Raw genomic sequence first — 27,879 nt, forward strand, 5'->3', positions numbered from 1 at the left:
CAAATCACGCAGTGGGTTGGAAATGAAGCCCTTAATCCCAAACCTGAGTTTTCATTCACAGCCTCAAAGACACCTTCCGGAATGGTATAAAACCACAGCGGGAAAGGGGCGGGGGGGGGGCGGCGCGGTTTCCTTGCAGCAGAGGACGCCTGGTAACGCAAAGGCCTCGGACGTTTCAGGCAAGTGGTCTAGGCGTCCACTTGGCAGTTGGAAAGAAGACCGGCTGGACCCGGGAGAGGCCTGGAAAACGGAGGCGAGCTTGGGATTTGGGGCGTTAGGGTGGCTGCACTGGCCCGGGGCAGAATTGCGGGGCAAAGCGGGAGTGCGGGGGTCTTGCAGCGCGTGGAGAAGGCTCCTGTCGCCCTTTCCGGACCGCAACAGCCGCTTCCGGGACTGCGGCGCTCGTGGGACGCGTTGCGGGGTGTGGAGGGCTTGCCCGGGCCCCCCGGGGGGGCGCGTCGCGCGGGAGAAGCCTCGGGATGTCCCCAGAGGCAGCTGGCCACGGCCGGGCTTCCCAGGCGCGCGGGCTAAGATGGAGCCAGCAGTTCCGCGGAGAAGGGGAGGGGAGGAGAGGGGAGAGGAGCGGGGGAGAGAGATGCGCGGGCGAACTGGTAACCGTCTGCAGCGAGGAGTGTAATTGCCCCTGTGACCGCGGGCGGCGAGGGCGGGGCGCGCGCCCGGCCTCCTCCCTCCCACTCCGCCGCCGCGCGGAGCTGGCTCTCGGCTGGGAGGGCGCGGAGCACCTCGAAGGCCTGGCCGACTCCGCGCGGGGCGAGGTGGCTCCCAGCCCTCGCCGCGGGAACAGCCGGCTTCTGCACTGCGGCCCAGGCCGCTTCCCTTGGCCCACAGGCCCTTCCAGGCCCCAGCCTCCCTCCGCCTCGTGGAGCTCCTGGGCCGGGGCCTGGGGCGGCCAGCGGCGCCCCGGTGACGTCTTTCCCTGGAGAGCGGCGGCCAGCCCTCCACCCATCCCAGGCTTCGGGTCTTCCTGGGCCACCCCAGCGGGGCGAGGCCAAGCTGGGCTGCGCGGCACTGGGCCGTCGGTCCCCGGGTCGGGAGGGACATCGGACATCGGGCAGCCCCTGCACCCCTCCCACCCCCGGATCTCCCCGCGCCGTCGGCGGGCGCGCTTTGCCCTTTGGCGGCTTCCTGGCCCCGCGCCAAGGCGAGGGGCAGCGTCGGAGGTGGGAAGGGGGCCCGGGCCGGCCAGGGATTCCGGAGTTTGTAACCCGTGTAGTTTCTGGCTTTCACGGCTCGTTTGAAATCCTCCCACAGGAAGATGTCTGCCAAGGAGGCCTGCGCCGCTTGGAGACCCGCGCGGCCACCCGGGTGTGCGAGTATGCGAGTGCGAGTGTAAGCGTGTGTGTGTGTGTGTGTGTGTGTGTGTGTGTGTGCGCGCGCGCGCGGGCGCGCGCTCAAGAGACTCAGGAGAGGAGGGAGGGAGCCGGCCCCGGTGCCGCCTCGGCGGCCTGCAGCGCGGGGCCTGGCACCCAAGGATCGCCCGCGCCCCAGCTTCGGCCCCGTGGGCGCCCTGGCGGCCCTCTAGCGCGTTCCTCCCTGCCCCCGCGGCAGGAACTGTTAACCCAGGCAGGTGACGGCGCCCCGGCGCCCGTCGTGCGTTGGTCTTTATACCTCGTGAGTTCAACACTAATGAGTTATGGGTTGGCCCACGAAAACATAATGTGTAAATTAGGAATTTAATGATGTGTAAGATTAAAAGCTGCGCAGGGTTGCATTTATTTAAGGCTGCCATCTTGTGTTCGCAGAGAAATTACTTGAACGACATTGACCCCCCTGGCCCACAGGCCTGGAAATGGCGCGGGGGGTGGGGAGGGTTCTGGGGGCCCCTTCCTGGGCGGTGGAACTCAAGGCCCCTCGTGGCTCTGGCAGGGGAGAAAGGAGGCCTCAGTGCATCGTGGTCTGGGGAGGCCCCTGCCTTGGGCTGGCTTTGGATGGGCTCATTTCCAGGAAGCCTAAACAGGGGTTCATCAAACTCTGTCCACACCCCGTGGGACCCCCACTTGCCCCCTTCTGTGTCCGCCCCCGCCACTTTCCCAGGTGGGGAACTGGCAAGGCCCACAGGGATTGCCAGTTTCTGGGACACTTACAGCTCCTTCCTGTCCTGGTGCACTCCTGCAGCATGGGGGTTACCAGAACTGAAAAACACACACATATATATAATATATATATATCAATTTCTCTTCCTATGCGTTGCATAAACTCCATCCTGCGAAGCAGCTAGGGTTCCCCCCCAGCCACGGGCAGGCCTGGACTCAGGACTCTGAACCCTCAGGTTTACACAGCTAGGGCTCCCTCTTGATTTTCTGGTTTTCTTTTTCTTTTCTGCAAATTCGAGGGGAAATTGAAAGCAGAGAATCCCTCCTTTTATGCTCTGACATTGGGGCGCCTCGCTCTGTGACATCATTGCCTGGGCAAAGGTCAGCCACCACCCTTACTGGGACGTTTGTCTCCAGCATTTTTCTTTTTTTTCTAGCAAAAGCTCCTGATGAGCTGTGTGGCTTGAAGGCACCTCTCAAGTGTTCCTCAGACTCAGGTGAGGAGTGGTGGGAGGCTGTGCACAGTCGCACCCCAGACCAAGCTTTCCATGTGAGGCCTCTGGGGCGGCTAGCCTCTGCCTAGCCCTGCAGCAGCCGAGAAGGGGGCAAGGTGAAGTGGGGTGCTCCTGTGACCGAACACAGAACTCCCTGCTAAATCATCCCTCACCCCACAAAGAAGTGGGGTGCTTTTTACCTGGAAATAAGAGATGGCCTGACTATTTGGGGGGACCCGAGAGGAGTCGAAGCAGGTGGAAAAAGGGTTGGTTCATGAACTTTTATTTAAGGAATGAAGGCTCGTCTTGGTAAATTCTGGAGTACCAGGGCCCCGTGAGATATAGAAAGGCCTCCAGCGTGTGTTTTCTTGACCTTGAAAGAGTTAATGGAAGAAATGTTCACAGTTTGTCTGTTTGCTCAGGCCCCATACTTATCTAACCAAAGGCTGAAAGGGTATATAACTTGAGAAGTTGCCTCTGTCTCCCACTTGGCTGGGAGTTCCAGAGAAGCCTTGCTTAAGTAATCATGATAATCCTTTCAGAGTCCTTAGGGTCTGAAGCCATTTGGTGTTCCCACTTGAGTTCTTCTCCCTAAAAGAAAAGACAAGGAGAGAAAAAGGCAGCCCATGATAAAGGGCATTACGACATATCCCTTGGAAAACTTTCCTTCCTGACACGGCTGTGTTATCAGGGTAAACTTACCAAGTATGTCCCCCAGTTTCTGAACAATGGTACTGCCAGGCCTGGACATTGGCAGGGAAGGGAAAGATCAAAGGGAAGCCAGGTTGGGGGCCCAGATTTTTCCTTTGGGTGAAAACGTGGAGAGAATGCCTGACCTTCTTGGGGAGCCGGGGGAAATGGATCACATTGTGGGGAACCGGATAGAGTGGTAGGCCTTTGGAGGCAATGCTGTTGAGACACCTGGCTGTTGGTATCAGAAAGAAGGTGTGTTGGGGCGCCTGGCTGGCTCAGTTGGTAGAGCATGGGACTCTGGATCTCGAGGTCGTGGGTTTGAGCCCCATCTTGGGCCGAGAGCTTACCTTAAACCAAAAAGAAAGAAGGTGTGTGCTTTCTTGTAGTTCCTTCGGCCAACTTTTTGCCATTGCAGTCTGTAATGTGATGTCCCAAAGGGGTCCCTCGGCCCTGGACCTGGCCTCCACGGCTCGAATCAGCCTGTCTTAGAAAAGTGCCGTGCCACCACCTCCCCCCTCTTTGGCCACACCCTGCACGTGTGATCTGGGCCTGAGGGCCTCAGACATCCCGGCTCTTTCTGCAGCCTAGCCTCCTTCACTCCCAAGAGGATTTGTTTTCCTCCTAAAGAAATTCCTCACTGAGCTATCACAGTAGGCTGGCCAGACCTGTTCCCATTTCTGGTGACATTCTCCAGGCTTTTGCTTAGTCCTTTATGCGCCATTCCCAGAGCAGCTGCGGGCGGAAGTGAAAGAATGCTTGGCTGAATTTTTGTAGGTCTTTCTAGTCTGTTCTGGGGCTGATCTAGCCCTACAGGCTTAGGCAGGCCTTTTCCCCTCTCTGTGCCCTGGTGTGAGGAGAGATGATTTCAAAGGTCCTCTTCAGCTCAGACTTTCTGACAATTTGTTTGACAAGGCTGAAAGTGAACTGGGATTCTAACCCTCAAGACTGGATATAAGAAGGCAGTTTTTGGTTGATTGGGAGGTTTTGGTGTTTATGGGTTCTTTGGCAGCTCCCCAGAACCACTGTGGTAGACAGTTTTAGCTTTGCCTGTCCAACATTTGGTTCCCCTTCTAGATCCAGAACCCACACTGTGTTTGGGGAAACCATTCCTTTCTGATTTTAGCTTGCAGGTCTGACATCCTCTCCTGGCTGCAGAAGTGGGATGAATGGGGCATTTGAACCTGTCCCCTCACCCCACTCTGGCCACACTGATCAGTTCAGAGGTTGGTAGGTGACCTGAGTGTGATCCAGAGAGACCGTTCAGAACTTGCTGTTTCTAGTGGAAAAGAGAATCACACTTTCTACTGGGGTTACTGAAAAGATAGGCTCTAAGCCTGGGCTGGCTGGCTGCCTGAGAATGGAACCAGTAAAGGCAAAGAAGAGCCAGGTGACAGACACAGCATTGTTTGAGCCCCTGGATCCCACTGAACCTGAAGTGGCCCTGCCCTCGGAAATTTCAGTTTTACGTGACAATAAATTCCTTTTTTTTTTTTTTTTTTTTCCTGAGATCACTTTGACCTGGGTTTTCTGTCACTTGATTTACCTGCCACCGTGGGGAAGCCTGGAGGTCACTACCCCCAGACAGGTTCCCAGAAGTTAAATCCAGGTGGTAGAGAGCCAGGATGGGAACCCAGATCACTCCTTCCACCGTGCTTGGCTCATTGAGCTTTGTTATCATTTGAGTTTTCTTTCTCTGGCCTCTAGATGTTTCCAAGGACTGATCCAGAAGTAAACTTAGTATGCTGGGGCATCTTCATCATGGTTGGTGTGGAGGGGGAATGTTTGCTTTTCTTTCTGGCCGGGACTGTTTAGGATTTCATGCTTTACTCTCAAACCCCTCCTAAGCTGTCCTCCCAAGATTAACTTCCTTTCGTTTGGTTTTCTGTTTTGTTTTCTTGCCCTCATTCCAAGGACATTTTCTTGACTCCCATCCATTCCTTTAATCTGATCTTCTATATTCTGCTTTAAAGACACTTCCCAGGCCGGGGTCTGGAGACAGTGCCTAGCACATAGTTGTAAGTGCCTGGTAATTGTTAGTTTGTTGTGTGAATTATATCCCTTCTTTCGCCTTGTCCACCAGACATCGATACTTTGTCTCCCTTCTTTTGAGCAGCTTCTAGGGCCTCAAGTCTTTCTTGAAACCTTATCAATATCTGAGAAAGGGGTGGCCATCTTCCCTGGCTCTGGCCTAGATAAACTACTGTGGCCCCCTTACCCACCATCCCTAACCCCCTCTCCCCCGCAGCACGGGCCAGCCCTGTCTTCAGTGTAAAATACCAAGAGGCCTGGAACAGGAGATAAGAGACTTGGTATCAGGCAAATACCCTAGCTAGTCTCACTCACACCCATTCCAACTCCCTTCTGCTTTCTCATTCTCTACCATGGAGGCTAGATAGTGAAATTCTCAAATTGCTAGGCTCCCTTGATGGCCATATGATTCAGTTCTGACCAATGAGAGTTAAGCAGCAGTCTCTGGGAAGGGTTACTCTTCCCAAATAGGTAAAACCTGGAACTGAGAAGACCTTTATTCCTTGTCTTTTTTTGTTTGTTTGTTTGTTTGTTTCCCTGCTGGAATACAGAGGCTGTGCCTGGAGGTGCAGCAGCCATCCTGGGATCATGAGGATGAGCCCCACAAACAGTGGACAGCAGTGCAGGAAAATAGAGGTCTGTGTTAACTGAAGTAGATAACCTAGCCCTGGTCTGTGTGTTTCTCTGGACTTCTCATAGAGGAGAAAAATCAACCCCTTACTCAAGCCACTGTTCGTGGGATTTCTTTCTTTCTTTCTTTTTTTAATGTAGGCTCCACACCCATTGTATAACTTGAACTCACAACCCTGAGATCAAGAGTTGCACGCTGTAGGGACTGAGTCATCCAGGCACCCCAGGATTTCTGTTGCTTGTAGCATTCTTAACTTGATACGCCTGGGCTCTGTTCCAGCTCTGCTCTGACTCACAGTGTGGTCCTGCATGAATGACTTCACCTCTCTGGGCCTTGCTTTCCTCACGTGTAGCATGAATATTTGTGAGTACCATGCTTTAGTAGATTTTGTCTTTCCCCCTTGTCTCTTCCTGTGTTGAGGCCTTATCATCCAACACTTGCCACCCAGTCTCCTGACTTCCCGAAGGACCTCTCCTTCTACATTTCACACACCACCCTCTGATTAACCTCAAATCTAGGACGTCTGCCTTGTTAGGCTTGAAAATTGCTGATGGTTCTTCTTACCCACAAAATAGAGCCCTGTGTCCCTTTTTCTTTATTCCCTACAGATATCAAGGGGTGGATATATTTTGTGATAACTAAGATCTGATGTCATTGGCCTAAAACAGAGCACTGATCCACTGAATAAGAGTGATTCTAGAAGAGATATAAAATGCTGTGATAACCAAATCCCTGACAAACCAAAATCACCAAGTAGCACAGAAAGGTCTAATTCTTTAACAAATGCCACGAGTACAACTTATTGGTATAGAGGACTAACTTGGATTTGTATTTGCATCCTCTACCAGACCCTATCCTCCCCTGCCCCCCCTCCCCAATTCTGGGTGAGTTAGACTTAACTATACAAACATGCAGAGGGGGCACCTCGATGTCTCAGTCGGCTAAGGGTCTGACTCTTGATTTCAGCTAAGGTCATGATCTTGGGTTTATGAGATTGAGCTCTGTATCCGACTCTGTGCTCTGTGGGGAGTCTGGTTGAGGTTATCTTTCCCTCTCCCTCTGCCCCTCCCCCCACTCACACTCATGGTCTCAGGCTCACACTCATGCTCTCTCTCTATAAATAAATAAACAAGCAATATCTTTAAAAAAAACCCAACAACAAACAAACAAACAAACAAACAAAAAAAACTCAAAGCAGAAATACATCAACAACAGCAAGCACAGAACTGGAAGAAAATAGGTGTATATTTCTCCCGTATATCTGTAAGAGGGTCCGTTGGACTTTGTAGGAAATGACAAGGACATTGACATAAGAATAAGGAAGAGTGGGAGCCTGGGTGGCTCAGCTGGTTAAGCGACTACCTTCAGCTCAGGTCATGATCCTGGAGTTCCAGGATCGAGTCCCACATCGGGTTCCCAGCTCCATGGGGAGTCTGCTTCTCCCTCTGACCTTCTCCCCTCTCATGCTTTCTCTCTCAGATAAATAAATAAAATCTTTAAGAAAAAAAGATTAAGGAAGAGTATCACACGGTAAAAGTGTGGGTTTATTTTAGGGGTTCTGCATTCACCGCTGTGGATCCGTCCTCCGGCCCCTCCTTCAGTATGACACTGTCTTGATTATTGTAGCTCTGAGTGATCTTTCCTATCAGATGGAGTGAGAATACTGAGTTTTTTGACCATGAGCTGACTCAGTTTACACGCCCACCCCCACCCCAACCCCGGGCTGGTCTGATCTGTGCAGTGTCCCTCACACCCTCCACGGGCACACTTGAACTCATTGTCGCCTGCCTGGAATGACAGGCTGCAGCTGGCATCAGAGACCAGGTCTTCCTTTCAGATTAATCTCCGTTTCTTCCTTTTCTGGGAGACCTTCCCGCATTCCCACTGCTTCTTTCTCCCTGGAATCTTAAAAGTGAGGGTGTCTTCTCTCTTGACTTCCCTGCCCTCTGGCTCTGCGTCATTCACTTAGACTTTCGCATGTTATGCCTTTTATGTACCTGCCTTCCCAAGTGTCTCTGTTGCCTTCTCGAAGATGGCTTTCAGGTACCCGCCATCCAGTATGTGGTATACAGCAGGCGCTTAGCAAATGACTCGCCAGACCAAAAGAACAAACCAGACGCCGCTGCTACTTCAGGAAGGGGTGTGTGTGTGTGTGTGTGTGTGTGTGTGTGTGTGGTGTCATAGGTGGGCAGAGGTGTCCTCCGTAACTCTTTACCTGCTGGTGCTTGCAAGCTGGTTTGCAAGGACGTCTCCACCACCGTGGTGGTGCAAAGCCAAGTGTTCTGTATTTACAAGTTGATCGAGGCTCTACATGTAGACCTAGCCTGGAACGGACGTAATAACTGTTGCCACCCCCAGCTGCATCACCAATGCCCCATCTCTCATCCCAGAGTCCCCTGTTGAAGCACCAACTGCGAGCCGGAGGCTTGTCCTCCTGGCCGCGGCTGGGGGTCTGGAGTCCAGGCCAGAACAAGGAAGCGCATTTAAGACCTCTCTCTATACCCTGTTGACTTCTATTCCATTGACTGAAGCCAGCATTAGCAAGACTGGGGAGTCTACTCTGCCCCTGCGGGGGGTGGGGGCTGGAGTGGGGGGCGGGGGCTGGAGTGGAGGAGGGAGGAGGGAGCATTTGCTGAGCAATGACACGGCACAGATGCAGAGACTGGGGGGGTCTGGCTCCAAAGGCTCTGGAGTCAGAGGGGCAGGACTGGCCTGTGTGGGACGGTCCGAGCAGATCTGGGAGGAAGCCAAACTTGGTCAGAGCTCACATGGGCCCCTTAGTCGGGAGGAGCTGGGAGCTGGGATCAGAACCCATGCCTCATTCATGGTTTGCGTGTGCTATGCTCCCAGTAACACAGCACATGGCTCTGAAGTAAATACAGTCTCGGGTGGAAGCCGGGCTCAGCCAGGTCCAGATGAGGACGTGCAATCTGTGGCAGACATGGCCAGTCAGTTGCCGCACTCCGTGATTTCTTGGTCATTCCGCTGTTCATCTTAGTGGGGAATAATCTTGATTGCCATTTCCTTAGTATGAAATATTAGACTAGGGGAAGGCAGAACCTTTGGAAAGAAATGACAGTGAAGCTTCTGGAGTGGGGAGAGTTTTCTCGCAGGTGTCTGGTGTTTTGAGTCCTTCAAAAGCCAGAAGAGAGAGAGAGAAAAGCCAGGGATCTTCTTGGCATGAGGGGGGAACGGCTGAGGTTTTCCTGGAATGTTTCTAGATTCTTCTTACTGCTTCTCCTGGGAACAGAGTCTGGAGGGGAGCCAATGTGTTCCCGCATCTCAGAGTCCGTGCAGTGCAAGGGAGAGACTTGGCCCTCTAACAGCTGATGACGACACCCCCACACCCTCCTTTGCTTCCCCAGTCAACTCATTCCAGGCTTGCTCCCAAAGGTCGATGGAGTCGGGACTCACCAGCGGAGGAGAACCAATTATACACATCTCTCAACTCTGCAGTCGGCGATGTCAAGTCGAGAGCTTGAAATCGGGCCCCGGTGGGAGTATTTACACCACAGAAATGGGCAAACACTACCGACAGGCTTTCTCCTCCCCCGGAGCCCATTGTTAAATGTTTATCAGAACATTGCTGCTGCTGAGGGATGTGTCCGTGCGTGCCGTCAGGTCCTTAGAAGCATCTTTCTTGGAGTTTCTTGCAAGTCTACTGTTCTGCTTGTAAAGGCAGAATGAATGAGACTTTGTGAGCAGAGTGGGGTGGATATGGGAGAACCAAGGGGTGTGTGTGTGTGTGTAGGAATGAAGGTGTTATACTATCCCATGTTTGTTCAGCACCCCCTCCCTTTTTAAAAGATTTTATTTACTTGAGAGAGAGAGAGAGCATGCATAAGAGAGAGCACAAGCAGGGGCAGGGGCAGAAGGAGAGGGAGAAGTAGGTTCCTTGCGGTTCAGGGAGCCCAGTGCGGAGTTGGATCCCAGGACCCCAGGATCATGATCTGAGCCCAAGGCAGATGCTTAACCACTGACGTACCAAGGTGCCCCTGTTCAGATCTTTAAAAAAAAAAAAAAAAAAAAAAAAAAGTATTTCTTTATTTGAGAAAGAGACAGAGAGAACATGAGTGGGGGTAGGAACAGAGGGACAAACAGTCTCCCCATTGAGCAGGGAGCCCGCATCGGGACTCGATCCCAGGACCCTGAGACCATGACCCAAGCAGAAATCAGACCTTAACCGACTGAGCCCCCCAGGTGCCCCCACCTCTTGATATAGAAAAGAAGCCTTCAAACACTTCATTTTTAAATTCAGCAGGCCCTGGGTGAGGCTGGGGGCCGCTCCCTGGACAAGGGACCAGTAGAAGGCTGGGGATGGCGGGAGTGACTGGATCTGCAGGGGGCTGTCCCTATCTGTCCTTTCCCATGGAGTGCACGATTGTCATTCACCTCCTGAAAAGGTTATAAATCTACGCAGTGTTGAAAAGCTCCAGAATGAATGAAATGGAATTAGAGGTGTACCACGTGAGAGGGCGCTGTGGGCTGACCCCCCTTCACCTCAGGTTTGGGGCTTTGCCAACACGACGAGAGCTCCAGGAACTCACTGAATGAAGGAGTGAGGGGCTGGAGGTGCAAATAGTCTTGCATGCCTCTGTTCTCCTGTATTTTCACTCAGCGAAGCTTTCTGGGTCCCCCAAGCTGTGCGGGTGGACTGCGCCCCCATGACTCTGTAGGTCCCCCCGCGGGGGCAGCCTTGCCCAGGTTATGGCTTGTGGCCTCACCTACGTGGTCCGTGGTCCATGGTTCGAGGGCAGGGTCTGGGTCCTCAACTCCCCGATCCCCTGCTCTGCCCTCAAGAAGCCCATCGTTAATTCCAGCGGGAGCTGCCGCCGCCACCCCCGTCTCTCCATTGGCATGATGTTGGCAATCTCTTACGGAGGAAGGAATAATTTTGTCTCCTGTCACGTAGCAAAATCAAAGCGTTTGGCAAGCACGAAGCCTGGGAGGCCTTTACTGCCACACGTATAATTAGAACTTTGGGCTAAACCTATCCCCGAAGAGCAAAACATTACATTTTAAGGCACATGCTTTTGGATTTATTTATTTTTACTTTTTTTTTTTCTTCCAAAAAAGCTGTTCCCTTCATTCCCTCGGATGACATCACGGCTGAACACAGCACACAGTTCTGCACCACTTTGAAGGGGAAATATTTTGCATGCCGTCTCTCACGTCAAACCCTTCTGAACCAGACCTTCCCTGGGAGCCCGGGATGGGCCTTTTCCTTCAGGTGCAAGGATCATTACAAGGCAAGCATTCTTAAACCGGGTGTGCTCCCAGCCCAGCATTTCCACATATGGATATTAATTTATGTGATCACTTGAATACAAACGCTCAGCTGTCTCCATAAGTTATAGAAGCAATCATCCCAGGGAGCATCGGAGACACCGAGAGTCAATTCCTGGGTAATAATTTCATATTCGAGCCAAGGATGCCAAATCACGGCCCCTTTGGATAAAATGTGAGCCTGTGGAAACACTCCCCTCCCCCTTTTTATTATTGTGCATTTTATTTCTCCATAAAATACGTTTATGCCCTGGAAAAACACACCAGCCCAGGGGGCCAGAATGACAGTGTGATGCTGGGGGTGCCAGCTCGGGGCTGCTCAAAGCTTCTGACTCAGCCACTAACAGGCACCGGGATGAGAGAAAGCTCTCCTGGGGCCGAACCTTGAGGGGCATCCATCCTTGGAATAGAAATCACCCAGCCTTGGGACGGAAAGAGGTCATCCAGCCCCAGTTCTCATCTTGGTGGGAAGCCTCTAGTCCTCTTTTTTTTTTTTTTTAAAGATTTATTTATTTATTTATTTAAGAAAAGGAGGGATCGAGGGAAAGGGAGAGGGACAGACTCTCAAGCAGGATTCACATGGAGCCTGGAGCCCGACACAGGGCTCGATCCCATGACACTGAGATCATGATCTGAGCTGAAACCAAGAGTTGAGCGCTTAACCCACTGAGCCACCCAGACGCCCTGCCTCTATTCCTCTTCAAAAAAAAAAAAAAAAAAAAAAAGGTAACGAAACAACAGCTTTATTGAGATATAATTCACATACCATACAATCCCCCCATTTAAACTGTACAATTCAGTGATTTTTAGTACATTCGCACAGGAGTGCGACCATCATCACTTTTTATCATGCCCGAAAGAAACCTCATATCCATTAGCAGTCACTCCTCATCTCCCTCCAACCACTCTCCGGTCCCAGGCAACCACTCATCTACTTTCTGTTGCTAAAGGTTTGCCTGTTCTGGAGATTTCGTAGACACAAAAGCCGGCAGCGTATGTCTTTTGTGACTGGCTCCCTTCACTCAGCACAATGTTTCCAGGGTCTATCCCTGTGCCCGCATAACACTCCACTATGTGGATTCACCACATTTGGTCTCTCCGCTCATCTTTTGGTGGACCTTTGGGTTGTTTCCACCTTTTGACTGTGGCGAATAGTGCTGCTCTGAACATTTGTGGACGTAAGTTTTCATTTCTCTCGGGCATATACCTAGCGTGTGTTTTCATTTCTGTTGGGTGTATACCTAGGAGCAGGATTGTTGGGTCATATGGTAACTGTATGTTTAACTTTAGTGAGAAACTGCTAGACTCTTTTCCACAGTGGTTGTACCATCTATATCCCCACCAGCAGTGTATGTGGGTTCCATTTCCCTTTTTTAAATTTTATAAATTGTGGTGAAGTACATATAACATAACATTTGCCATTTTAACTATTTTTTAAAAGATTTTACTTATTTATTTGACAGAGAGACAGTGATCACAAGTAGGCAGAGAGGCAGGCAGAGAGAGAGAGGGATGTGGGGCTCAATCCTAGGACCCTGAGGTCACAATCTGAGCTGAAGGCAGATGCTCAACCAACTGAGCCACCTAGGTGCACCTCCTGGCCGTAACTTTTATTCTATTTTATATCTCTATGAATTTACCTGTTCTAGGGTTCCAGTTGCTTTTCTAGTTTTCCCAACAGATGTTTGTCTGGATTCTGCTTGAATACCCCAGTGACAGAGGGCTCACTCCTTTGCCAGGCAGCCTATTTGGTATTAGAAACATCTGCTGGGAAGTCTTTTATAATTGCTGCCTCTGGATATAAGACATGTCAGACAAGCTGACCGCCCCCCCCCCCCCAAGAGAAGCTGTAAGGGAAAACTCCCCTCCTTTTCCAAACAAAACAGGGCTTCTAGGGTCTAGTTCTGGAAAGACAGTCTCTTAGCGGGATAAGGAGTGAACAGCTCTGACCTTGGGCTCCCCTTGGGTCCCAAGCTTGGCATCTCTTGAGACCTCTTAGCACTAAGGGAGGGGGGATCCAAAGGGACATTGACACAGAATACACAAAACATAAAAACAGTCTAGTTTACCAAGTGCAGAAGTCCATGGTCACACCCATCCTCGCAGAGGCTGCCCCTTCCAGCACTGTCCTAAGCCACAAGGTTGCTTGGGATAGTCCGCAGGCTCTCTCCCTTCGTCTTCGCTAGTCTTTCTTTCTGAAGATCCTGCTAGACCTGACATGTGGCACCTCTCGGATGATTCTGTACGTCTCTTATCTTCTCTCTCACGGTTTCTGTCTCTTTCATTGTGCTCTGGGATCTGGAAGAATTTCTTGATCTTTTTTTTTTTTTCTTTCAGGCTGTCAATTGATTTCTTTCACTCTGTCCCCGTATTTCAAATTTCTACGGGTCCTTATTTTCTCTCATGGTTAGTGGCTCTGTCTTGTTTTGTGGATGCCATGGCTTCTAACATCTGAGTGTAAAGATTTCCCTTCTCCTCCTCCTCCCCGCCCCCTGCCTTCCCCCGCCTTGCTCATCCTGTAAATTCTCCAGTTTACCAAATCATCGGTTTCCACCAGGATCAATCTCCCTGTTGTTCTTTTCTTTCTCTTCGATGTTAAGGCTTTCTTTAGATGAACAGCTGGGGATGGTGTCTCTTCCTGGACAGCAGGAAGAACATGGACCAGAAGCGTTGCCTTGCATGGGTGGGGATTGGTGGTTGGTGGACTCCATTTAGGTGAGCCTTTGGGGGCACTGAGGTCTCCCACATGATGGGTCGTGGGGGGCTTTCTCCCAAGCCCAGTTATGTGCCCACAAGCCGCTCCAGTTCTCCTCAGACAGCATGTTCCATTTCTTCAGAAGAGGGTCTCTCCCGCTTTGGCATGAACTCCAGTGTCAACTTGAAGAAACCAAGACTCATGGCTCACGGCTCTCTTACTCCCCGAGGTGGGGATGGTGGTGTTGGTGCCGGGGCGGGGGAGGGGTGAGGTGGGCAGCCGGTCTGCTTGCAGACCCTCAGTCAATCCTGTTTCCAGCCCCAGTTCCCATTCCTGCCCTGGGTGGGGGCAGGGGGTGCGCAGTCTCAGCCCGGAGTCTCTTCTTTGTGCTTCTCCGCCTGGGAGGATTCCAGCCGCGGTTCTTTCTGCTCTGTGTCACCTGTCACCACCCTTCCTTCTGCTCTCTGTCTCCCAGAAGGGTGTTGAAATCCCTCATCTGGCGACACCCTGCCCGCCCCCCTTCCTTATTGTGGGTTTATACCTTTTTTGTTCTTTCATGATTATAGTAAAGGGAGTTTGGGGGGGGAGAAAAATACATGTGCTCTGAGTATGTAAAACAGATCATCTGGGCAAAGCACTCTGCAGAGTAGCTGCTCGACAAATGTTAGCTCCTCTGAAAATGATCACCTGCTGTGGTCGTATCCTGGGGTGTGCGGGGAGAGGTATGAGGGTCAGGGGGACAGTGGCGTTCTCTGTCAGGGCGAGCGGATAGGGAGCGAGGCTGTGGCCTCTCTCCGAGAATCTTCCGTGGCTTCTAGCTATAGTTTTTCCTCTTAAAAATTTATTATTTAAAATTGATTTTTAATTGCATTAATAATAAATGAGTACGTGCCTTTGTAAAAAACATAAAGCCTCGAAATAGCCTTCTGCCAATTCCATTTCGCTGCCTCCTCTGGTCTCGGCTCGGGTCTGGGAAGCGGGCCCCCGACACACAGCTTGGAGGGCCAGCCCTTTATGGAAGAGGTGGTCTCAGGAAGTCCCAGGAGAGGGGTGCAGAGATGAGCCCGGGAAGGGGAGGAAAGAAAACCAATAAAGCCATGGTTATCTGGGAACTCAGCACTGTGGACAGCTGGGGCTCAGTCCTGCGGGGGGTCTGCAGCCATCGGGGAGAGCAGCTCACCCAAGGAGCCAGAGTGATGGGGGGGGGGGGTTAGCTGCCATGCTTGCTTCTTGGCCACGCTCCACAGCTTGCGAGATCCACTTCACCAAAACCCCCTCCTGGCGCCCCCACCCCACCCCTGACATTCCCCTTAGAGGTAAGAGGGGCCCTGGAGCACATCGTCCTGTCTCTTCCACAGTCTTGGGGGATAGGGGTGGGAAAGCTCTTCAAGTCTTTCTCTAGACAGCCTTCCGCCGCCCCCCTTCCCCTCCCAAAACCTTAGCCCATCCCTCAAGCAGTGGCTGCCGGAACTGGTTTGAGCTGGCAGATGGTGCGCATCTCCTTCTAACTCAAAATTTGGGGTGTCACGTTGGTAGCTTAAAAGCAGCCACGGGGGAAGCATTTACACCATGGAAATGGGCCAACGCCCCAGGTGTTAAACATTTGCCGCCACACCAGTGTCTGACCTCCAACTGAGAGCAGATACAGGGGATAGGAAAACGAGCTAAATGGCGTCACAATGAAGCCACCGGATAGCTCTAGAAGGTGGGACATGATGCAGAACGACTCTCCTATGCCCTTCAATATGTTAGGTTCATTCAAAAAAGGACCTTGCCAGACAGAAGCAGACTGAAGTGACATCACCAGATGAAGTCTGGTCTCGACTGGATACTGGTTTGCAAAAACGTTTGTGGGTACACTGATGCACAGAGCTGAGGAGCTATAGGTATGTTCTGGGTATTAGTTGAGATGAAGATTTCCTGAAATGGAAAGGTAGAGATCCTTGACTGGAAAAAGCAGGTTGCTTATTGTATCTAGAATACAAGTATGCCTTTTTTTTCTCTTTTTATTTTTTAAGATTTATGTATTTACTTGAAATAAAGCGAGAGAGCAGGGAAAGGGCCAGAGGGAGAGTGAGAGAGAGCAAGAGGGAGAGAACCTCCAGCAGACTCCCAGTGAGCGGGGAGCCCAAAGAGGGGCTCTATCCCAGGACCTTGAGGTCATGACCTGAGCCAATGAAACCAAGAGCTGAGTGCTGAACCCCCTGAGCCACCCAGGTGCCTTACAAATATGTCTTTAAAAATATATATGTGCAGAGAGAAATGTAGAAAGATAGTGTGGTAAGTGGTATCCACACCCTGATCTCAGCTCCTGTGCCAGGGAGATTTCACCCCTGTGATCACGTCCTGTGATAAGGTACAGTTGTTGGCCTTAAAGTTGAGAAATTATCCCTCACCTGATCACAAGAGCCCTTTAAAAGTGGAGCGTTTTTTCTGCCTGGTGGCAAAAGAGGCAGGCAGAAGGAGAAGTCAGAGAGATCCGAAGCAGGTGAAGGGTTTAAAATTTTTTTTTTATTTTAATTTATTTATTTGACAGAGAGAGGTCACAAGTAGGTGGGGGGGGCAGGTTTCCCCTTCTCCGCTGAGCAGAGAGCCCGATGTGGGGCTCGATCTCAGGACCCTGGAATCATGACCTGAGCTGAAGGCAGAGGCCTTAACCCACTGAGCAACCCAGGTGCCCCAGGAGAAGGGTTTAGATGGGCTGTTTCTGGCTTGAATACGTGCAAGAACCAGAGGACAGCCGGAAAGGAACTTGGGAAGACCTCAGTCCTGCAGCCACAAGGACCTGACTTCTGGTAATAACCCAGACGAGTTTGAGAGTGGATTCTTCCCCAGACCCTACAAGTAAAAACCTAGCCTGGCTGACACCTGGACTTTGGTCTTTTGAGGCTCAGAGCAGAGAACCAAGTCCATCTGGACTTCTGACCTGCAGAGGTGACAGGTAGTAAATGGATGGGATTTTAAGCTGCCAAAGTTTCGGTCATTTGCTACCCAGCTGTAGGCAGCCAAGACGGATGTGCACTTAGGTGTTAATGGCGGTGATATCAGGGAGGTGAGAGTGTGAGGTTTTTATTTTAACCTCTCTGATGGTCTGTATGTAGTAACGTTCTGCTGTGTGCCTGTTCTTCCATTATATTAAAAGGATATATATTTTTAAAACCCTTTTGGATTGCTGGAGCAGGGAGGGGAAGCCCGTCCCTTTATTCTCCTCCCCGACCCAAGACAACCTACCGCAGCCGCCTTCTGTAGCCCTTCCACAAAAGTTGGCTGTATTCTGTACTTCTTATGTTATTAGTAACATCACATTTTTAATTTAAATCATCTTAAAAAAAAAAAAACAGCCAAAATACTTTAGCCTCCTCCTGAGCAATAATATTCATGAAGTCATGGGTTGATTGTGCCATTTCTTTTTTCCCCAGCACATCAAAATACATAACCATAATTATTAAAAAATACGGGTCTGTGTACCTCCAGCGGTATACAAAACAGGCTCTCGGAACGGCTGATCCCATATAATCCTTTTGCAGCTTTGGCTGCTGGTGAAAACAAAAGCCTGGGAGGGGTTGGCTCCTGGGTGCCCAGCAACTTCAGCCATGACCCTGCCCACCAATGCCCAAAGGCTGGAGACGCCAAGGTCTGGCCACTCTGGGTCACGGAGGGGAAAAGAACTTACGGCAGGAGGAGGTAAACCCAGATTTGTGCTTCTGGAAACCACCCTGCCCATGGCTGGGTGTCAGAGCCCTGGATTCGGCTGAGCCAGGCCATCTGACTCCGCAAGTCCAGACTCAGGCCACTTTTCCTTCCAAGGAAAAGACCAGAAGCGTAAGAAGTCCCAGAGGGAATCAAGCATCAACCAAACACTAGCAGGCACAACAGAGCTTTTTGTCTGCTTTTTTGGTTTTACCCGGAGGAAGGAGGGAGCAGGAGATAGAGTGTTAGATAATTTTTTTGGAGATTTTATTTATTGGAGAGAGAGCGTGTGTGCACCGTGCAAGAGAGAAAGAGCACAAGCAGGGGGAGAGGCAGAAGGAGAGGGAGAAGCAGACTCCCTGCTGAGGAGGGAGCCCAATGCAGGGCTCAATCCCGGCACCCCGGGATCATGACCTGAGCCGAAGGCAGACGTTTTACCAACTGAGCCACTCAGGCATCGCAATAAATTTGGTTTTAATATGGCTAGGGCTCATGGGGAAACCTATACCAGAAATTTTCCTGGTCAAAGAGCTTACTGCCTAGGCAATTTGAATAAGTTACTTAACTTCTCTGTTTCTTCATCTTTGAAGTGGCTATAACGTAAAAGGGGGGTTTTGCCAAATGCTGCTGCTGAAGGTGAAAATACTTCCTGCTAAAATATTTACTGGTACGTTTGTGGTTCTCAGTATCCGGCTATGGAGGACCACTGGTCTTCACCGTGTACCCCTACTTCTACCCTCACCCCTCCACCGTTTGCTCTGAAAATAGTAGCCAGAGGAGTCCCCTAAAAACCGAGTCAGCTTCTGGCCCTTTTGGCTTAGAATTCTCCAGAGCCTTCCTATGTCACCTGAGTGAAAGCTGAGGGTGGCAGGAAGGCCCTGTCTGATCTGGTGCCTTCCCTGCCCTGACTTCTGTGAGCTCATGGCCTCTTACCTGCCGCTCTCCTCCACTTCAACCACACTAGCCTTTTTGCAGTTCCCAGAATACACTGGACCATTCCCACCTCAGGACCTTTGCACTGGCCTGCTCTTTCTCCATTGTCCATTGAGGTGCTCTCACACCTCCTGGAGGCCTTTGCTGAATTGTCAACTCCCCACCCCCAGCATCCCCGACCCCATATCAATGTTCTCTATTCCCTTTCCTTCCTGTTTTTCTCCTTCCCACTTCCCACCATAAAACACGCTGCATATTTTTCTTATTTATTTGTTTTCTACCTTTCTCCCTGCAAGAATGTAAGCTCCATGGCTACAGGGATTTTTAAAAAAAAAAAATGTTTTGTTCATAACAGTTTTCCAGGGCCTTAGAACAGCAAGTGACATATTGCAAGGGCTTAGTGATTATTCGTTGCATAACGAACAAACCAAACGAGCGATGGGCGGAGCGGGCACACAGTGGCCTGATTTTCTCAGGGTACTGCCTCGGGCTCGTGCAGGCCTTGGCCCTGGGAACCTGTTTCTCTCCCAGGACCCCTTGCTGTTTGAACGCCAGTGGCCACGCTGTCTGCTCTTCAGCAGCCCTCCGGAGCAGTCCTCAGTTGGCTTCGCTTTTGCTGGATTTCCAATACGTGATTTCCCCCCACGGACAGAACAAGAATCATTTAAAATCATTCATGAGAAACTCATAGCTGTGCTTTCTGCAGGCGGCTTCGCAGGCCACGAGCGCCTGGTAGGGAAGGTGAAAAGCAGAGAGGGAAACCACTCGGCCTGCTTTCCCATCCCCTCTACCCTCCCAGTGGGCGCCCCCGTGCCTCCCCTGACAGGCCTGGGTCAGCAGAGCTGCTGTTTTGACTGGGCAAAGCCGAATGAAGCATGGCAATGGTAGGGTCCTCTCCCCACTGTCGCCCCCTCCCTCCCGCGCCCGGGCCCATAAGCTGCTCCCCCATGGCTCAGCCTGGAGCTTGCCCCTGATCTGGCTGAGGCCACACAGTCCAGGCCCCTCTTTGGCCTGGTGGCAGATCTGTCCTCAGCCTGGCCTCTAGCGGCTCACCCAAGAGGAGTCCATAATATTCCCTCACTGGCTCCTCTTGGTCTGATTCAAATCGTCGGGAGCAGCCCCTGGGGTTCAGGGATGTCGACCCCTGTGCCCCTCAGCCTTTTCCCAGCGGCTTAACCCATCAGGTTGCGGTTGCGCAGGCAGGGCAGCTCTGCTCCTTCTCCTGGCTTGCCTTGACCTGCCCTTGGCAGCAGACTCTTTCGCTGTCCCACCCACCTGCCAGTAGCCCCAGCGTCCGTGCTCTGGGAGGCTGCTCACTGCAAACACCTATGACTCTGCCCGAGATTTTTCTGGCAGCACACTCTTCCTGCCTGCCGGGGGTGGGGGTTGGGGTGGGGCGGGTGGGGGTTGCCCGGGACAGCGTAGAGCAGGACAAAGCAGGGAAGGAGGGAATCAGCCGACAAATAGCACAGCTGCCTTATTGCTGGCTGGGGGCAAGTTCAGGGGCGTGTTCTACACTGTCTGCGGGAGGTCCCCTGGGGGACTCTGTCCCACCCAGTGGCCTGCAGGAACAACCGCCTTTCCCTCCTCTGCCCTCATTTCTCTTCCTGTTAGCATCTTGCAGATCGTGGTGGCTTCAAAGTAGCTGCAGCTTCCTTGTCATTCCCCTCGCAGGGGGCAGGGAGGTGGGGCCGTCCCTACCCCCCCACGTCTGCAAAGACACATTGGAGTACCAGCCCCCACTGCCAGCGGGCGGACGGGACCTTGTTGGAGCCAGGCTGGTGGCTAATGTCATCAAGTTAAGGTGAGGTCCGGAGTCGGTGGCTCTTCAATCCAATGGCAGGTGTCCTTTCAAGGAGGAACAACACGGACACAGGCACACAGCTATGGCTTGTCACAGCAGAAGCAGAGATCAGGGTGGCAGAGTGGAAGATGGGGAACACCAAGCCCCAGAAGCCAGGAGAAAGGCCTGGAACAGACTCTCCCTCTGGGGCTTCCAGAAGGAACCAATCCTGCCAACACCTGGATTTGGGGTTCGTGGCCTCCAGACCTGGGAGAATGAATTTCCGAGCTGGCAGACGGCAGCCTGCGTCGACTTGCTGGCTCTTTAGGAAATGGGCCTTCCAGCTCAGCTGATGCTCAAATTGTAAAATTGTGAGCAAGTAAAGTGATTGTTATTTATTTTAAGCCGCCAAGTGTGGGGGTGGTTGGTTGCTTGGCAATAGACAACTGAAACACACATGAACTTCTGGCCCTGGGATCCTCCTTTTAGAGTCCTACATCTTCCACGTTCCTTCTTGCCGATTGGCTGCACTTCAAACTCAATTTGCTTCTTGCCGCCCCTTTTCCGGGCCTGGCCCCTGGGGCTTTCTCCCTTCAGACGTCCCCAGACCCACACTCAAGCAGGTATCCCCCACATCTTCCCCAGAGGCAGGGCTGGGACGGGTGCCCCGGTGCTCCCTTCACCTGTACTGTCCTTAGCCCTCCAGGCAGCCTCCTCGGACTGGTAGGGGTGCCCCTGGGGGAAGTGAGTCACTGCCAACTCCTGCTTTGCAGTGAGTGCCCCACTCCCACAGCATGTGCCCCACTCCCACAGCCATTCTCACTGGGTGGCCATTCTGGGTCCCAGTCCTTTGGCCACATGGAACCCCGTCACCTCTGCTGCAAACCCCATGAGATCCATTTGGTGGTTCTTGGCTGGCATCCATTAATGACGGCCTGCTCTTGTGGGCATGTGGAAGGCATGGTGGCTCACTCTCTGATGCCTGTCACCCTGCTGGGTGGCCCATCTATTTATCTGGCTAGGGATTGGGTCAGGAACGGACCTGTGGCTTGGTCCTAACCAATGAGACATGATGGGGGCGGGACCTAGGGGCTTCTGAAAAATACTGACTTGATATTGACTTATTCCTAAGGGAGATGCTCAGAGTCTTGCCTGTGTGGTTTTTTTTCCTTTTTAAAGATTTATTTACTTATTTGAGAGAGAGAGAGCGTGAGAGAGCATAGGGAGGGGCAGAGGGTGAGGGAGACAAGCAGACTCCCTGCTGAGTGTGGAGTCTAACTCGGAACTCGATCCCAGGACCCTGAGATCATGGCCCCAGCTGAAATCACGAGTCAGTTGCTTAACCCACAAGCCACCCGTGTGCCCCTTGCCTGCCTGTTTTTGCCTCTGGACTTGTGTCTGCCACAATGTGTTGTCTAGGATGGCCAGAAGCACCTTATGACCTCCAGAGAAACTGGCCTGAGTGTGAGGCTGACATGAGGCCAGCTGAGTGGGCAGATGGGGGCACTCAGGTCCTTGTGGATGTTGCTGAGGTGATGAGTGTCCCTCACGTGGTATCATCAGTTCTCTTGGTGTTCAAGCCAGCATTTTCCCAGCTGTAGATCTGAACCGATCAGAGAGCCATGAAATCAACTGGGTGCGTCACGACCAATAATAGAAACAAAACAAAACAATGAGTTAGATGAAGGAAGAGGAGAATCGAAGATATCAGGGCACATCACGACCCCTAGTGCTTTGTGAAACTTTTGTCTGGTGGTACAGCTGAGCGTGCACAGAGCCAGAATGGAAAGGGTATTTCTCACTGTGGGCTGTGGTCAAAGAGTTTTAAAGCCAAGGACCAACGCCAGGTTGAGTGGAGGTGTTTTCCATAATTTGTAGTCAAAATTATCCCTGACACCCTATTTTTCCATCCCCCACTGAATGACAAGAACTCTTTTCTTCCCATCCTTCCCAGCCAGCCATGTGGCCTTCATTTCAGCCTTAAGTCTTGGTGCGAGTTCTTGCCCTCCACCTGCAAAGCCCTTTGGCCTCTCTCCCCTCTCTCCCTACCTGCCCTGTCTGATCTGATCCTTCAAGTCCTGGCCCGAGCCCCACCGAGTCTCTGCCTCCTGCAATGCCCCACCCTGGGTATTACCTGCTCGGGGACGTGAGGGCCACGCAGCCCCACTCCCTGGATTCGAATTCCAATTCTGCCGCCTGCTGACGTTGTGAACTTGGGTGAGTTAATAAGCCTGTCTGAGCCTCGGCTGAGTCATCTGTGAAATGGGGATCCTTACACTATTAGTCTTGTAGAGTGGTAATGACGACTAAATGAATAAATTCAACATGAATTTGATGGCCTTGGGGTCTCACTCTTCCTGGACTCTGAACTTCCTTCTAGGTTCCTGGCTAGCCTGGTTCTCAGCCTGTCTACCCCATGCTCTCGCAGCTGGCTGCTCTCACGCCCAGTAGCTGTGTACATCCCTGGATGGCACACTGCTCAGAGCTGCCCTTTCCAATCTCAGCCGCAGCCCAGGTGCTTTCTTGCCAGTCTGGGTGGGAACCCTGGAGGTGGCTTTCGTGGGTTGATTTGATGTACAACTCCTCTTTTCAGTCACTAAGGGAGAAATGGCTTAAGAGCACTCGAGTATCATTTCATCGCTAGACTGGGCACGAGAGATCCCTCCAGCTGCCTAAAGTTTGAGGAGTGTGGCGATCATTCTACCCGTGGTAGGAAAATAATAACGGGACATCTGAGCTGCCATCAAGCCTCGCGTGTGTGGCCCTGATCTTGCTGGAGACACTGTACAGAGTCCCCTCCCTGAAGCCTGCCACATCCTGGCAAAGGAGGAACCATTGTCCTTGCTTTACAGAGAGAGCCAGAGTCACTTTCCCAAGTTCACACAACCAGGAAGAGGCTGGGGATGGAGAGGAGGTCGGGGGAGCTGGGAGGAAGCTCAAGTTTGACTTTTCCCCAAATCTGCCCCCCACCTTGTGCACTGGCCTAAATCCTCTTGCTAGCAGGGAGCCGGCTCTGCTACCCTGTGCATCCTCACCGGCTCTCAGCCTGGCCTGGGCTGTCCCTCCCCAGGCCAGCTGGGTTTGGCTCTAGGAAATGTGATTAAAGTTGGTCTCTCCAGAGAGGGTCTGTTTGAAAGAATCAAAGGCTCGAAGCAAGCAGAATGTTCATAATGTTGGAATAAACCCCTGTGCTTGGACGGCTGCGGAAATATTAGACCTCCCAGCAACACCTGCCGGGTTGTCAATTCAGAAATGGCGAAGGGGAAGAAGAGAATAAAAGCAAAGCCCCGGCTCCGGCAAATGCTAGCATTCCGACAGCAGCTAGGTCCCCGGAATCCTTACAGTGTGAATTCAGAAGGAAGAAAATATCTATCTGGGCGAGCAGGCGGTTCTCTGTCTCACTTTTAATTGCACCTGGAAAGGGGCTTAATATCTCAGCCAATTTCTGCATCATCTTTTGCAAATCGTGGGCTGCTCAGGTCCCTGGGGGGTTTGTGTAATAAAACGGGATGGTTAAAGGGCATGTTTCTGCATTAACGAATCTTTCTGCACTGGCTGGGCCCGCGCATTATGTAAATGTTTACTGTAATTAAGAGATGAAGTTGTCACGGTGTAGTATTTTGGTTGCTGGTGTAGAGTTCCTGCCGTGCCCCAGCCGTGAATAGTCACCCGAGAAGGAGGAGGACCAGAAGGATCAGAGAGAGGAAAAGGTAGAAACGCGTGCCTTGTACTTGGCTAACCCCAGGAAGGATCGTGTGGTTATGATGTGCCCTTCAGCCCCAGGTACAAGGAAGAGCCACGCTTAAGCCATACAGCCTTGAGCCTGAAGTAGGATTTCTCCTGCCTGATCCCAAAGACGAGAGGATATGTGGAACCTCATGGCCTCTACTTGTATGTGATTGTGTTCCGAGGGGAGACTGGTAGAGAATTCCAGCGTTAAAATAAGGAAGTATAATTTTTGTACAGTGAAACACACATTTAAAAAAAACACAGCTTTTTTAAGGTCTAATTGACATCCGATAAATTGCATGTATTTAAATGATACAATCTGATCGGTTTTGACATATGCGTCCACCCATGAAACCATCCCTGTAATCAAGATCATGAATATATCCACTGCCCCCCAAGGTTTCTCCGTGCTCCCCTGTGATCCCTCCTGCCTGCCTCTCCCTGTTCCCCATCCCCAGGCAACAGCTGATCTGCTTCCTGTCACTGTAGACTAGCTTGCATTTTCTAGAATTTAATATAAATGGAAACATGCAGTATGCACTCTCTGGCTTCTTTTACTCGGCGTGATTATTTTCAGATTTATTCGTCTTGCGTATTTGTTCCCTTTACTGATGAGTTGTACCCCACCGTGCGGATATACCACAATTTGTTTAACCACTCATCCGTTTGTGGATATTTGGGTTGTTTCCAGTTTTTGGTTCTTACGGATGAATCTGCCATGAACGTTTGTGTGCCTGTATTTCCATCTTTCCCAGGGAGGCATCCGGGAGAGGAATGCTTAGGTCATCTGGTAGGTTTCTGTTCAACTTTGTTAAAAAAACATTTTCCAAAGTGGTTGTACCAGTTTCCACTCCAATCAGACACAGCTCTACCTCCTTGACGACATCTGGTGTCATCTATCCCAGCTTGTGTGTGTGTGTTTTAATTAAAATTTCATTTTTAGGGGCGCCTGGGTGGCTCAGTGGGTTAAGGCCTCTGCTTTCGGCTCAGGTCATGATCCCAGGGTCCTGGGATCGAGCCCCACATCGGGCTCTCTGCTCAGCAGGGAGCCTGCTTCCTCCTGTCTCTCTGCCTGCCTCTCTGCCTACTTGTGATCTCTGTCAAATAAATAAATAAAATCTTTAAAAAAAAAAAATTTCATTTTTATGGGGCGCCTGAGTGGCTCAGTGGGTTAAAGCCTCTGCTTTCTGCTCAAGTCATGATCTCAGTGTCCTGGGATCGAGCCCTGTATCGGGCTCTCTGCTCAGTGGGGAGCCTGCTCCCCCCCACCTGCCTGCCTCTCTGCCTACTTGTGATAAATAAATAAATAAAATCTTTTTAAAAATTTCATTTTTATGTATCTTAAGACTCCATAAGGAATGTGGCTGTGTACATTTTAAAAAGTATTTTATTTATTTATTTGAGAGAGAGGGAGAGCAAGAGAGCATAAGTGGGGAGCAGGCAGAGGGAGAAGCAGATTTCTCATTGAGCAGGGAGCGCAACTCTGGGCTCCATCCCAGGACTCTGGGATCATGACCTCAGCTGAAGGCAGACACTTAACCGACTGAGCCACCTAGGTGTCCTGAGTGTGTACATTTGTAAAAATTTGTCAAGCTGCACACTTGAGATGTCTGCATTTTACTGGATATAAATCATTTCTCTATAAAGTCCTATAGACAACAAAGTAGGGAGAATAGTCCCTTGAAATTCAGTCATCTTCTCTTTCTTTCTTTTTTTTTTTTTAAAGATTTTATTTATTTATTTGACAGACAGAGATCACAAGTAGGCAGAGAGGCAGGCAGAGAGAGAGGGGGAAGCAGGCTTCCTGCTGAGCAGAGAGCCCGATGCGGGGTTCCATCCCAGGACCCTGGGATCGTGACCTGGGCCATAGGCAGAGGCTTAACCCACTGAGCCATCCAGGCGCCCATCTCTTCTCTTTCTATCCTTCGAAATGACTTCCCTGACCAAGTCAGGAACCTGGCTCTGGTAATAGAACCTTTAAGAAAGCCTGCTAGTTGTTGGTGGCAAGGTGAGGTGTGGGCCTGGTAGATGTGGTTCCAGCTGAGGAAGGCACAGGTGACTCATCTGGTTTCCTGGATCCTGGAAAATTGTGCCCTGGGCTTTTTTTCGAGGCTGTTCTTTGAAGTTCTAGAGATGAAAGCTTTGCATACCGCAGCCACTCCCCAAGCGCTGATGGAAGTGGCAGCCCACTCTGGGCCAAGAAGGGTGGAGGCCACTGCCCTGGGGTCGGGCTGGTGGGCTTGGTGTCTCAGTGGGGTGGGCACCAGAGCAAGATACCCTGCAGCTCACCTTGTAGAGGCAAGACCCAAACCCTGTTGCCTTCATTGCCCACTGAAAATCCCACGTTGATAGCCCCGTGCACCTGGATCAGGGGCTCCCAACCCAGAGCTGCACTGCCTACCACCTAGGGGGGTTTGGAAACAGTGTTTTTGAGGATCACGACATCAGGGGCCCATACTGGGTGAATGGGCAGGGATATCGTGTGGGACAGCCCTGTGCAATAAAGGACTGTCCTTCCCCAGATACTGACAGTGTGACCCGGGTTGAGAAACAACCTTTTTTTTTTTTTTTTTTCTTTTTTAAAGTAGGCACCATGCCCAGCATGGAGCCCATCGTGGGGCTTGAACTCACAACCCTGAAACTGAAACATGAGCTGAGATGAAGAGTCAGCCGCTTAACCCACGGAGCCGGCCAGGCGCCCCAGAAACAAGCTGGTTTTGGTTGGTAAGAGTTAATCGGTTGCCTCGGTGGCAGATATTCCTGATTTTTCAATTCCTTTTTTTGGGGGGTGGGGGTTAGTTTCTTTTAAAGTAAACTCTGTGCTCAATGTAGGGCTTGAACTCACGACCCTGAGATCAAGAGTCTCATGTTCTGCTGAACAGAGCCAGCCCAGCGCTCCATCCCTGAATTCATCTCGGGATGTCCATTAAGAAATCCGTCTGCGACGTCAACAGCACGAAAACCCTGCGCAGATCAAAACCCTTCTCTAGCTTAAAGGTTACACGTAAGCTTGGCCTTGTTTCGAAACTTTCTGGCGCTCCAACGCGTAGTTCTAGAGACGTTTAAAGAGCAAGGTTGATTTCAAGAGCCGTGAAATAGTTTCTTAGTCTTATGTTGTTTTACTTTTGTTTTTTTAGAATTCACTTCGCACCTCACGTTTGAACTCAACCTGGACTGCTCTGCTGGTCTTGGCATGCGGCTGTGAGGACGGAGACGGAAGAGTTCTGGCTGGCGTGACTTGTGCGGAGAAGGGAGTTGCAGTTTTCTGACATTAAATATTAACACTGGGGATTAATAATGAAGGCTGACAGTTCCTTTCTCGGTATTTTGAGCGTGTCTCTCCCCAGCCTGCAAGGCCAGCAGGCCCAGGCCCTTCCCCTGCCCGAGCCATGTGGCCGGAGGCCCCTGCTCTCTGAGGTCAGGAGAGGTAAGGAAAACAACCCCCTTGTCACCCAGAGGGGCAGGAGTGCCTGCCTGGGCCACTGTGCGTGGCTCCAGGCTTGTCCTCATCCTCCCCGGTGACAGGAAAACAGCTGGTGGCGGAGGGAAAAACAGGAGGTGGATGCGGGGCTGGGGGTGGGGAACCTGAGGAGGAGAGAGGCTTGTGGCCAAAAGAGAAGGGGGACTAGGGGTCCCTGTGCATGGAAGTGTCGCCCTGAGGAGAGCTCACGTACAACCCAACACCTCTTGTCAGCTCGGCCCCCGCTCCCTGAGCCTTACAGCTTTCTTATGAGCTGAATGGTGCCCCCCTTTTCCGGGCGAGGAGGCCTCAGACTGGTTTTGGGGAGGGGTGGTGACGTCAGTGCCATGCACACCCGGGCCGCAGAGACCCTGACCTTACCGCTCTCGCCTTGTGCTCTCAC

At 51.5% G+C, this 27,879-nt stretch overlaps 1 long non-coding RNA gene across 1 annotated transcript in view; it reads left to right on the forward strand.

Moving 5' to 3' along the window:
- The first annotated feature begins 728 nt into the window (after nt 1-728).
- The window catches only part of LOC309856537, a 71,059-nt gene continuing 43,908 nt past the window's right edge, over nt 729-27,879 (forward strand). The window contains exons 1-5 of the long non-coding RNA XR_014307262.1: nt 729-1,350; nt 2,492-2,551; nt 26,602-26,740; nt 26,849-27,020; nt 27,154-27,443. This is a non-coding gene — a long non-coding RNA (uncharacterized lncRNA). The remainder of the gene's footprint in view (nt 1,351-2,491; nt 2,552-26,601; nt 26,741-26,848; nt 27,021-27,153; nt 27,444-27,879) is intronic.

This window comes from Mustela nivalis (assembly GCF_964662115.1).
Source record: "Mustela nivalis genome assembly, chromosome: X".
NCBI lineage: Eukaryota > Metazoa > Chordata > Mammalia > Carnivora > Mustelidae > Mustela > Mustela nivalis.